Source organism: Apium graveolens, chromosome 6, assembly GCF_009905375.1.
Source record: "Apium graveolens cultivar Ventura chromosome 6, ASM990537v1, whole genome shotgun sequence".
Taxonomy (NCBI): domain Eukaryota; kingdom Viridiplantae; phylum Streptophyta; class Magnoliopsida; order Apiales; family Apiaceae; genus Apium; species Apium graveolens.
Window position 1 is genome coordinate 29689464 of NC_133652.1, and position 10357 is coordinate 29699820.

General features: G+C 34.8%; 1 long non-coding RNA gene across 1 annotated transcript; it reads right to left on the reverse strand.

Annotated features, from left to right (window-relative positions):
- On the reverse strand, window positions 1-1506 carry LOC141666402 (uncharacterized). Its single transcript, XR_012552196.1, has 3 exons — window positions 1373-1506; window positions 1174-1251; window positions 1-311 (listed from the first exon to the last, which is right to left on the reverse strand). It is a non-coding gene; the product is annotated as an uncharacterized LOC141666402 (long non-coding RNA).
- Between the last annotated feature and the right edge of the window lie 8851 nt (window positions 1507-10357).

A 10357-nucleotide genomic window follows, 5' to 3' on the forward strand; every position in this document is an offset into this window, starting at 1 on the left:
ATAGAAATCTTTCGCGTCCGGCTCTCTCCGGAATTAAATCGTTATTAAAATATCTTCAACTCCCATTATCATATATTATATTTGAAATACGTTTCAACTTCTCATACTCGTGTAAAACGAAATTTATTTTCGTAAACAATCGCATAATTCGTATGCATTGATATCATAGACAAGCATATATATATTTGAACTGTAAATCATGGCATCAATATCACAACAGTATATATATAGCATGGATAGTATGAGATAGGGTTTCGAAAACTTGCCTCGAGTAATCGAAGTGGTATGGTCTCTGGTGTTTGGTTGGCGATCTATAAACAAAAACCAACGGTCTAAGTTAGTACGCGATTAACGTCTCGCTTTTATTAAGCAACTTTCGCAACTACTCAAGTATAACGAATCTCCGATCGTCACATTCTCAACACTTATATTCTCACTTTATAACATGGTCGGGTTTTGAAATCGATCGTTCGCTTTAGAAAGTCCATTTCGAGTTTTAAGCTCGAACGTGAGAAAATGTTCGTCAAAACTAGGTTTTTTATGCGTTTCTCGCTTGCGCTCGCTTTACCAAAATATTTTTATAAAATCGAAAAATTAATATTTTCCCAAGATTCTTTTTGGACAGTCTTCTCTACTGTCATATCCATTTTTCATAATTTTTCCAGAATCTCAAAATTATTTTAAGTCCTTCAAAATCACCATGCAAGTGGACTTAAGTGCAGTTGGCTAATCGCAGAAATGTTTTACACTAAAACGACCATAACTCCTAAACCGTAAATATCCTCATGATGATCTATACATGTATAGAAACTATAAAACAATATATATCTATTCATGGCCAGTGGTTTTCAAATTTTAACCATTTTCATGGCCGAATGTCTTGCAGAAAACAGATCAAGTGCAAGAATGCCCAAACTCAATTTCTACTACTTGATCTTAACACAATCACTACCTATAACCATCATAAACACAAGTACTTCTCAAGATCCACCCACATGAACCTTATATGCTCTATCTAGTACCACATACATGGATTACAACTCAACATCTCAAGTCTTTAGCAAGAACATAATCAATACAAACTCAAACAAACACAATCCTTTGGATCTTAACACTACAACAAACATAACTCTTAAATGCAACCATAAAACCTTAAAGGGTTGAAAGTTATACCTTCTTGGATACTAGGAAGGTTAGTGCTAGGATTATTGAGGCTTGGTTTTCTTAGAAAACACTTAGAAGGGCTAGATCCTTAAGAAACAAAACCAAGAAACAAGTTAAAATTTTGGAGTTACCTTTCAGCACCTCATTCAAACATTTTTATAAAATTGAAAAATATTAATTTGAGGCTGAAATTTGGTACGAAGCTTACCCATGATATAGAGAAGCTATGGTAAAAATTGCATGATATTTGAATGAGTATATTTTGAGTTATGAATTTTTCTTTCTCCCTTGCTCAGAAAATCCGAACTGCTGGAATGAAAAATGGGAGAGCTTTAAGTGAGGGAAAAGTGGTTGTTTTCTTTTGTGGCTAAAGTGTGGGAGTGTATAATGAATATATGGGATGTATGCAGCAGATTTGATAATAATTTGGCAAAGGTATGGGTTGGTTTGATTGTGTGGTGAAGTGAGAAAAGGGAGAAGTATGGCTTGTGTACTTGTTTGTCTCCCATCACTATTCAACACTATTCCACTAACTATTATAGTTAGCTTCTAATCATCTAGTTACACTCCTAACTACTAGTTAGGACTTGGTTATGCATGGCCAACTTGCATGGGATTTAATTTCTCATTCGTTTATTTATCGTAAATGCAATCGTCGTTCCATTCTGATAGTTTCCACGTATAACGACTTGTTTCGTAGCGATTTCTTTTATCGCTTATAATCCTATAACCAATTCCATTCCTTCTCTTGATCATATAAATACCTTGATATATTATTTATTTCACGTAGTATTCCCGGTTCTACGCCATTCTTTATGGATACAAAAACACGTAGTATAATTGTGAATCTTCGAATTCCGTCGGCTTTTACATTCACTTATTTTCCTCGATAAACAAGAATATGATCTCGGATTCTCAAAATTCCACTATTCATTTAATGATGATCCCCATACGTATTACTTAATTAGCTCAAGTTACTATTCACAGAAGTTTTAAAATATTACAAAAATCAGGGTTCTTACAAGTTGTAACCTAAATCATACTTAAACCTGGAAAAGGTCTTGGTAAAAGGGGTCGTAATTATGTATTATTAATGTTTTAGATTGAATTATGATTGTTAATATTGTTTTGGTGACGTCAACTCCTGACCCCGGGGTTGAGACCGTCACAGTTTCCATTTTACTTTCATTCCGCACTTCTTGCGAAATCAAACACAGATATATATTAAGTAAAAACATTTTTAAAATCAGAAAAAGAATCCAGAATTACATTCAACCCCCTCTTCTGTAATTCTTGTTGCATTGATTGGGAATAACAATTGGTATCAGAGCAAGTTCTTGAAGAACAAAGAGTTTAAATATCACAACAATCAACAAAATGAACAGAAAAGATGTTGGAGTAAAGATTCCATTTCTGGACAAAGATAACTATCACCATTGGAAGGTGAAGATGCACCTGCATCTCCTATCTCAAGATGAAGCATATATGGACTGCATTGAGAAAGGTCCACATGTCCCTATAAGAGCTGCTACAGGAAATGAAGCATCAGTCCCAAAACCACAAGCAGAATGGTCAGATCCAGACAAAGAACAAGTTCAAAAGGATAAAAAGACCATCAACATTTTGTTTAATGGTGTTTACAGTGTCATGTTTGACAACATCATAAACTGCAAAATTGTTAAGGATGTCTGGGATACAATTCAAGTTATATGTGATGGAACTGAGCAAGTAAGGGAGAACAAGATGCAACTCTTGATTCAGCAATATAAGCATTTTCATAGTGAAGAAGGTGAGTCACTCACTGACATTTTCAGTAGATTCCAAAAACTACCGAATGCTCTAAAATTGCATGGAAGGGTCTATCATACAAAAGACTCAAACCTCAAATTCCTTAAATCTCTGCCAAAAAAATGGAAGCCTATGATAGTCTCATTGAGAAATTCTCAAGATTTCAAGGAGTTCACCTTGGATAGATTGTATGGTATCCTAAAAACCTATGAGCTTGAAATGGAGCAAGATGAGAAGATGGAGAAAGGAAGAAAGAAGGGAGGGTCCATTGCATTAGTTGCTGAGCAAGAAAAGGAGAAGGAGATAAAGGTTGAAGCTGTTGATTCTGCACAAAATCCTAGAGTTTGTGAATGCAAGGATAAAGGGCTGGTAGCTGAGCATGAAGATCATCTCAGTCAAGATGACATGGATGACATAGATGAGCATCTTACTTTTCTATCCAGGAGATTTGCCAAGCTCAAATTCAAGAAGAATTTTGGAGCAGCTAAGTCAAACAGAAACATGGTTGATAAGTCTAAATTTAAGTGTTTCAAGTGTGGCTTGGCAGGTCATTTTTCTAGTGAGTGCAGAAAGCCCGATTCTGGTAAGAAGAAGTTTGAGCCTGTTGATTATAAGAAAAAATACTTTGAGTTGCTCAAGCAAAAGGAAAGGGCTTTCATCATACAAAAAATGACTGGGCTGCAGATGGATTGGAAGAGGATGAAGATACAAGCTATGTCAATCTAGCACTTATGGCCAAGTCAGATGAGACAGAGACCAGTTCATCAAATAATCAGGTAATCACTACCAACCTAGCTCATTTATCTAAAGCTGAGTGTAATGATGCAATAAATGATATGTCTACTGAATTATATTACCTGCATGTTACACTCAAATCTCTCACTAAAGAAAATAATAAAATTAAAGAGAATAATGTGTTTTTAAGTGAAAGAAATAATGTGCTAGAGACTCAATTTGTTGAGTTTGAAAAATTGAAAATAGAATGCAAGATTGCTAAGGATGAACTAACTGAATCCTTAAAGAAAGAGGAGATTTTAAGAAAGTAACTTGAACGAGAACATGAAGTAATTAAGGCATGGAAATCATCTAGAGATGTCCATGCTCAAATTACTAAAGTTCAAGGTATAAAATCTTTTTGTGATGCAGCCTGGAAAAAGAACAAGGAGAAGCTTGATTCCAATCTGGTTGAAGAGCTTTTAACAGTGTGGATTCGACGGATTGATGAAAATTATCCGTCGAATAATCAAAAAGATTATCCGTCGAAAGACAATGAGCCACATCCGTTGAGTGCAAGTAAACCAGCTAGCAAAGCTAAGCTAGCCAAGTTAAATGAAAAATATGTATCAGTTTCTAAGAACTTTTTTCCAGGAGAAATAAGTCAAGTTAAAAAGGACAAGAGAGTCAATGTAGGTCATCTGTCTATCAAGCAATTGAATGACAGATTGGAGAAAATTGTAGTTAAAGCGTAGTCAAAAAGGAAAAATAATAGAAATGGGAAAGTAGGGATTAACAAACATAACAACTAAATACCTGATAAATATGTACCAAGAAAAATCTGTGTTAAGTGTGGTAATGTTAATCATTTGTCTGTTAATTGCAAACTTGCTATACCTGCTCTTATGTCTGCACCATATTCATTTCCCAGTATGCCTACAATGCATGTAAATGTTATGTCTGCACATAATTTGAATGCACAGTATGCTAACATGCCATTTGCACAAAATCCATATTATTTTACATTTAGTATGCCACAAATGCCATTTAGCATGCCTTACTAGATTAACATGTTTGCACAAAATATGCCTTTCCATGTTAATCAAGCTGTGCATGAGAATTTTGCAATGATGAATGGGTTCAAAGGTCCAATTCAAATGACAAAGGATGAATCTGAAATACCCAAGTTAAATAAGGTCAAACCTAAGAAACCAAAGAAAAAGGCTAACAAGGCAGGACCCAAGGAAACTTGGGTACCAAAATCAACTTGATTTGATTTTGATGTGTGCAGGGAAATAAAAAGAATCTTTGGTATCTGGATAGTGGTTGCTCAAGGCACATGACTGGAGATTCTATCATGCTCACTGGTTTTAGAGAAAGAGCTGGCCCAAGTATTACTTTTGGAGATGACAACAAGGGTTATACTGTATGATATGACTTGATTTCAAAAGATAATGTCATCATAGAGGAAGTTGCCTTAGTGGATGGTCTCAAGCACAATTTGTTGAGTATCAGCCAGCTTTGTGATATGGGCAACTCAGTTACTTTTAATGTAGAAGCCTGTGTTGTGACTAACAAGAAGAGCAACAAAGTGGTTCTCAATGGAGTAAGAAAAGGCAATGTGTATTTAGTTGACTTTGTAATAACCCCAATTTTTGGAAATTTTTGAAACCCTTATGAATAGTGTTTTTGCTGAATGGGAAAACTTTTCATGCCACACTATGTAGGGGTTCTGGTATGGATATTTTGAGATTTTATTAGTACTCTATGTGGTATATAAGTGTATGTAAAGATCGTCAGAATCCAATTTCCGAACACTTTGATTTTCCCGGAAATCCACTAGATACGGAAAGAATTGAGTATAAGGTAACAGGAGAAAAAGGATTTAAATTAAAGGATTATAAGAGAGGATCATAAAAGGAATACAATATATTCAGAAAGGTTAAGGGAACCTAAGTAATAAGATCCCGGGTATGATCCCTCAAACGATAAACGAAAACGAAAGTTAAGCGAACCGTATAACAGATCAGCGGTCATTAGGCAAATAATTAGGAAGTTAATCAAAGGGATTAGAAAGGATGGTGTCATCCAACCAATAGAAAGAGGACAAAGAAGGGGTGATGACATCACAAAGTGATGCAAGCATGAAATAAGAGGGAAGGAAATGTGGTGGAATATTAACCACACAAAATCAAGGGTAAATGGGTAATTGACCTAAAACAAAACAAAAAAAAACCTAGCAACCAAGCAAAACAAATCACAAAACACCAAACCCTCCATTTCTTCATGAAGCTCTCGGCTTCTTTCTTAAGAATTGGGAAGTCCAAGCTCCTCCACTTGCTATTTTACAAGGTAATTATCCTAGCTTCTCCTAGTTAAGTTACATACTTCCTAGAAATCTTAGCTTCAAAATCCTTTCCTAGCATTTCCTATAAATCATTCAAGAAGATGGTGAATAGTACTTTCTTGAAATTAATTTTTGTGTTCTTGATTTCTTTGAAAGAACAAGCTTGTAGGAGGTTATATTAAGGCTTCCATGGGCATTCCAAGGACCTTTCATGGATTAAAAGCTTCAAGGAAGGTATAACTCTTCAAGGTCTTAGTTTTAAGTTTTGTTGTTTAGATTTCCTAATGTTTAGATGATGGGTTAGTGTAATGGGTGTGTAATCATGTTTAGAGCTTTTTATGAGTAGTTTAGTTGGTGAGAGGCATGATTATTGTGTGTTTAGAGATTGGTTAATTTTGTGATGTTTTTGGAGTTGTAAATCTTGGTTGTTGATTAATGAACTTAAGTGTAGTTTAAATTCATGATAAAGAATAGTATAAATTGTTAAGGTTGAGTTGTTGGGGCTGTTATGATAAAGTATGGATGGAGTTTTGATTGGGTTGTGATTGTGGGTTGATTGTGAGATGATTTGGAGTGGTTTAAAATTGGGTAATCGCGTAAACATAGCCGTCGTAATACCCGATTTACCGTAGACTGTTTTTGTTCTTAACATCTGAACCCTTAAACTCACTGCTAGGTTTTGACCATTGCCATGTTTAGATAGTTCATGTTACGAGCTTCATTTTGATATGTGGTTCGTTGGATTCCGATAAACGGTTTAGGAGAAACGGCCGTTTTAAGTAACGACGTTTCGCGAACGAACCCTTACCCCTCGCCTTACTTTGAAACATAGGTTAAAGACCTTAAAGGACTAATTGAAGTATGAAACATTTATGTAAGGTGTAATAGGCAGTTGGTAAGACACTCGCGAAGGAATCGCCTTAAAACTCGTAATGGTTAAATTATTAAAAATGGTGGAGCCGAGGGTACTCGAGTGACTTAAGAGAATCAGTAAGCGCAAAGCGAGCGTTAGAGTCTAAGTTGGTTAATGTATAGATTTACAAGTGACTTTGGTTTAATTCCAACTTACTTGTTGTTTATAGGTTACCAGACTCGTCCCGAGCCATTCGTAACCCCCAGTCGCTCAGGCAAGTTTTCTACCCGTTATCCTGTTTTTGTGATGTATATATGTATATGCATTATCTTGTGATAGATGCATGTTGGTTAATTAGCAAATTTTGCGATATATTGAAGCATGCTGATATGGTATATATATGCATGCCTGTTTCGTATTCTTGATTTATATATTTGTTGGTTCAAATGCTTATAGTTGCAAAATACCTATGCTAGAGATAAGCGGTATTTGAGTTTACCCTTAGTATAGGGGATAAAAGGTGAACATATTTCTAAAACCGGGAGGCGAGGCTCCCGAGTATAATATATATTTATATATATATATATATATATATATATATTGATATAGTTTTTAAAACTATTAATCGAATAAGGTTTATTCGATAACTTTATTTTATTTAATGAATATTATTACAAATATTCATTCGAGGGCTTATGACTCCTTTATTTTATTCAATGAATATTATTACGAATATTCATTCGAGGGCTTATGACTTCTTTATTTTATTTAATGAATATTATTTTGAATATTCATTCGAGGACTTATGACTCCTTTTATTTTATTATTTGAATATTATTTGAATATTCATTCGAGGGCTTATGACTCTTTTATATTATTTATTGAATAATATTTGAATATTCATTCGAGGGCTTATGACTCAGTTTATATTATTTAATGAATTTTATTTGAATATTCATTCGAGGGCTTATGACTCAGTTTATATTATATAAATAATATTATTTGAATATTCATTTAAGGATCTATGACTCCGATTATTTGCTGAGATATATTCTTTATTTTATTAAAGAATAATATTTCGATAATCAAACTTATTTTCGATTATTCAAATAAAGATAGTACTTTCATATAAGTATATCTTTGGTTATTTAATACTCATTTCAAGTATAAGTCTTACAACTTCTACTTCAATTATTTGTATAAAGATTATTCTTTATGGGAATATTATTTAAATAATAATATTCAGACATTTTCTAAATATATTGGGACTGATTTACTTCATTAAATCAGCATTACTCCAAACACTATTTAAAGTGTTTTCGAGTCTTCAAAATTATTTTTAAAAGTTAGAGCGGATCCCAAAACTCATTTTTATATTTAAGATCTTCCTTTTAAAGGGGATTTAAATACTCGTTCAAAACTTGAGGGATCCGGCTCAGTGGTGTATTTTACATTCGCAACGAGGTTGCTGTTTTGAGAAAACATCTTGATTACTTGCCCATCGTTCGGAAAGTAAGTTCATCTATTTGAGTCGGCATAAGCAACATGGGCTCAGTGGGCGTCCATGAAAGTGTAAGTGGCTCAGTGGGAGTCCATCAAATGCGTAAGTGGCTGAGTGGCAGTCCAGCATAAGGTCCTATTGCAGCCAGGGTGATGACCAGTGGGGAATTCGTCCATCTACTAGTAGAAAAGGTTACTTATTGGTATCTTTGCCTGATCAGCAAGATATCAGGTTTATGCCAAGGTTTTCTCCTTTCCAAATTCATTGGATATTGCAACTCTGTTTATAATTTTCATAACAGAGGTTTTCAAGGAGTGTATGAAATGTATATATATAGGTGTATATATATATCAGGATTTAATGAAGTATCTCGTAACTTCATTATTTATAATGATATTCAAAGATTGAATCTATTCAAATCTTGTCTTGTAGTCTCATCTATGTGATGAACTTTTGAAACTAATTATAACTTGAACGGTGGTAGTTCAAGTAGTATTTGGAAAAGATATAAGTATATTGGAGTATCTTGTAACTTCATCTTTTAAACTTATATCTAGTAAATGATTATCTTATGCATGACAGAGATTTTCAGAAAAACGTTGAGACAAGGTTAGATATATGAGATCACCTTGCAACGATATTTTTATACAGTTATACATTGGAACTCTGTGTATATTATGCATGGAAGAGGACTTCCAAGATTTTGAAAAGTATATATGTATATATACTGAATATTTTGCGACTTCATCGCATTAAGATATCAAACTTGGTTCATTTCTTTTGACCAAGACTTTCATGAGTACTATGAGTAGGCTCATATATTGTTAATCATTATACATATTATTTTGGTGGGCTTGCTGCTCACCCTTGCTTTCTTCTTTCATCACACAACAACAGATAGAAAAGATGAACAGGACCAAGCTCCCGATTCGCAAGCGATTAGGAAACGTTCCGCAGTTTCCTATAGGCGTTGATGTCGCTGTAGCTGAGGTAGGAACTACCAATAGGCTAGGCTTTCAACTTATGATGTACCAGACTTATGTATAATTATGAATTGTAATAATGGCAAAGAAATGTAAATTTATTCAGAAACCTTTTAAGGTGTATTGACATATAATTGTGGAATAAAATGACTTGTGATTATTTTTTTGGATATTCATCTCTGAGACTATAACTTGTGGTGTGTGTGTTTATTGTGGGGTCACAGTACAGAGTAGTTGATTGTGTATTAAGATTGGGTTTTATTAAGGGAAATGGAACTCGTGACAACCCGGATCCCCGACCCCGGATTTGGGGGTGTTACAGAAGTGGTATCAGAGCCAAGCGTTATAAACCTCAGAGATGATGTGACGTTAAGATAATAAGTTCACTAAGATAACAAGAACTCTTGCCAAGTTCATAGTCGGACTACCTAACGTAGTACTGACAGTTAAAACCCTTATGGGAACCCTTATAAATATCGTGATAAAAGCGTAGTTCGTTATCGTATATGGTAGCGGGACTCCAAACCCTGAGGTTGAGGAGCAACAATGCGATGATGTTTTATTACTTATTGGAGATCAGATTATGGATCCGATAGAGCGTCCTAACGCGGGACCGGATGATGTTCATATTGAGGATGTAATGGTTGAGGATGTTGTCCTAGATGGGATTGTTGCTGAGGAGGATCTCGTGAAAGATCTTAACAAGAATGAATAAAGGACCATTGAGGAATTGATGACCATGGTTAGGGAAACTACCAGAGGTAGGATTGGCCGGTCACTACCGGAGGTTCATTCAAGTTCCTAAAGATAGTAGCCCCTTTAACGCGGCTTACTCGTAAGACTGAGAAGTTCGAATGGACAGAGAAATATGAGAACAACTTTCAAGAACTGAAGCAAAGATTGGTGATGGCCCCTATGTTGGCATTGTCGGATGGAAAAAGGAGATTTTGTGGTTTGTATTGACGCTTCGCATAAGGAATTAGGGTGCTCTTATGCAGCACAACAAG